The following is a 2,157-nucleotide window of genomic DNA, read 5'->3' on the forward strand; positions in this document are numbered from 1 at the left end:
ACCCTTGTCACTAGCAAATACGGCAAGAGGCCCTTCAGCCCATGCTTACTGTACCAGAGCCATCCCTGTGTACCGAGACAGGAATTGCTTACTTGGGCAAGATTTTCACTGTGGGTTGTCACTAGCAATCAGGGAAAAATTCCCATTCAAATACCACCATCTCGTCATAGCTATTCAAACAGACAAAAATAAACAGTCTTTAGTGTGGAGAGGACGTGGGGAAAATGCACTCACATACACTGCTGGTGGGAACGAAAATAGGCACAACCCTTTGGAAGATGGTTTGGTAGTTTCTATAAAATATGAAAACAGGTCTTTACATCAGCCCAGCAATTCCACGTCTATGTATATATCCCAGAGAATTACCCCGTGTGCATTTGGAGACATATACAAAGGATGGTTATTGTTGTTTTAGTTGTAATAGCCTGACTGCTCATTAGTTGGAGTGGTTAAACATTATAGCACATTCATGTGATGAAATATTATGCAGCCATTTAAAAATGAAATGTATTAGATACAAGGACATGAAAGTATTCCTATGATTCATTGTTGGGATTTAAAAGCGAGTTTCAGCACACTGTTTGTAGCATATCCAATTTATTTTGTAAAATTTTCAAGAAATGGTATAAACTTATATTTGCATAGAAAACAAGTCTGAAAGGATAGGAGTTACCCCTGGGGAACAGGGATGGGAGTGCTGTTGGTGGGGGGGGAGAGGGGCAGTCCTGAAGAGTCACTTTCCCTGTTTACTTTTTAGATGTCTGCATTATTTGAAATTCTTCAGATGAACATGTTCTACTGTCTCAGTCTTTAAATAAATCAAAGTAATGAAACAAATGTATGTGATAGATTGGCTCAGTCACTTCTAGCCCATGCTTGGTCTGCATTTTCTCTGTTTTCAGATGATAATAATGATGATGATGCTCATGACAGTAGCTAACATTTATGAAGTGTTTACTATGTGCTGGGTAATGTTCCAAGTGCTTTACATATATTAGCTCATATAATCTTCACAAGATCCTTATGAGGTTGTTTTAGTCTGTTCAGTCTGCTATAACAAAATTACCATATACTGGGTGGCTTATAAATAACAGAAATTTATTTCTCACAGTTCTGGAGGCTAAGAAGTCCAAGAGGCACCAGTAGATTTGGTGTCTAGTGAGGGCCCACTTCCCGGTTCATAAACTGCAGTTTTCTCGCTGTGTCTTTGCAGGGTGAAAGGGGTGAGGAAGTTTTCTGGGGTCTCTTTTATAAGGACACTAATCCCATTCATGAGGGTTTTACCCTCATGACCAAATCACTTCCCAAAGGCCCCTACCTCCAAATATCATCACTTTGGAGATTAGGATTTTAACATATGAATTTCAGAGGGAGGGGCACAAACATTCAGTCTATAGCAGAGGTAGAAACTGTTATCATCCCCATTTTACAGATCAGAAAACTGAGGCTCAGAGAGTTTAGAATACTTGTTAAATTTCATTCATCTCATAAGTGATGAGGCTGGGATTTGAAATCAGAGATCCTTGCTCTCAAAGAGTTAAGAGACTGGGGAGATGCATACTCTCTGTCTCTGTCTCTGTCTGTCTTCCCCCCACCACACACATTCAGGAAGGCACACGACCAAATGCAATATAGAAGAGTATTACAGAGAATGAACGCTACAGATACTACACATGGTCTTAGCCAAAAGGCCGAGAAGCGATAAAGCATCTGGGAGAAAGAGTGCTCATTGTAGGCTCAAGGACTCAGGGACCAATGCTTCAAGTTGGACACACAGCCTACCTGATTCTTCTGTGGCCAAGAATATGCTTAGTGGGGCATCTGGAAGGGACACCTTAACAGCTTGTAGCTAAAAAATAAAACAAAGCCTAGAAACCCACCCAGACCTCTGCGCATACATTATTCTGAGTTGGGCTTGGGCACCGTGCAGCAGCGCTGAAGCTAGCTATGGTAACGAGCACATGTCTCAGTAATACGGACTAACTCCAATCTAAGGTCATATGAAACCACAGCTGGAAGGGCCTTTTGATGCTCACTCTTCACTCTTTTTATAGATGAAGACACTGAAGCCCAGAAAACGGAATTAACTTGATCAAGGTCACACTGCTATTTTGGTGGCCAAAATATGGCAGGATGTCACTTAGAAGTAAAATACAT

The 2,157-nt window shown here is 41.0% G+C and overlaps 1 pseudogene; it reads right to left on the reverse strand.

The window, feature by feature from the left end:
- Nucleotides 1-1,532: 1,532 nt before the first annotated feature.
- On the reverse strand, nucleotides 1,533-1,703 carry LOC116623938 (annotated as a pseudogene).
- Between the last annotated feature and the right edge of the window lie 454 nt (nucleotides 1,704-2,157).

The sequence above is a fragment of the Phoca vitulina genome, unplaced genomic scaffold (assembly GCF_004348235.1).
Source record: "Phoca vitulina isolate PV1807 unplaced genomic scaffold, GSC_HSeal_1.0 scaffold62, whole genome shotgun sequence".
In the NCBI taxonomy this organism is placed as follows: domain Eukaryota; kingdom Metazoa; phylum Chordata; class Mammalia; order Carnivora; family Phocidae; genus Phoca; species Phoca vitulina.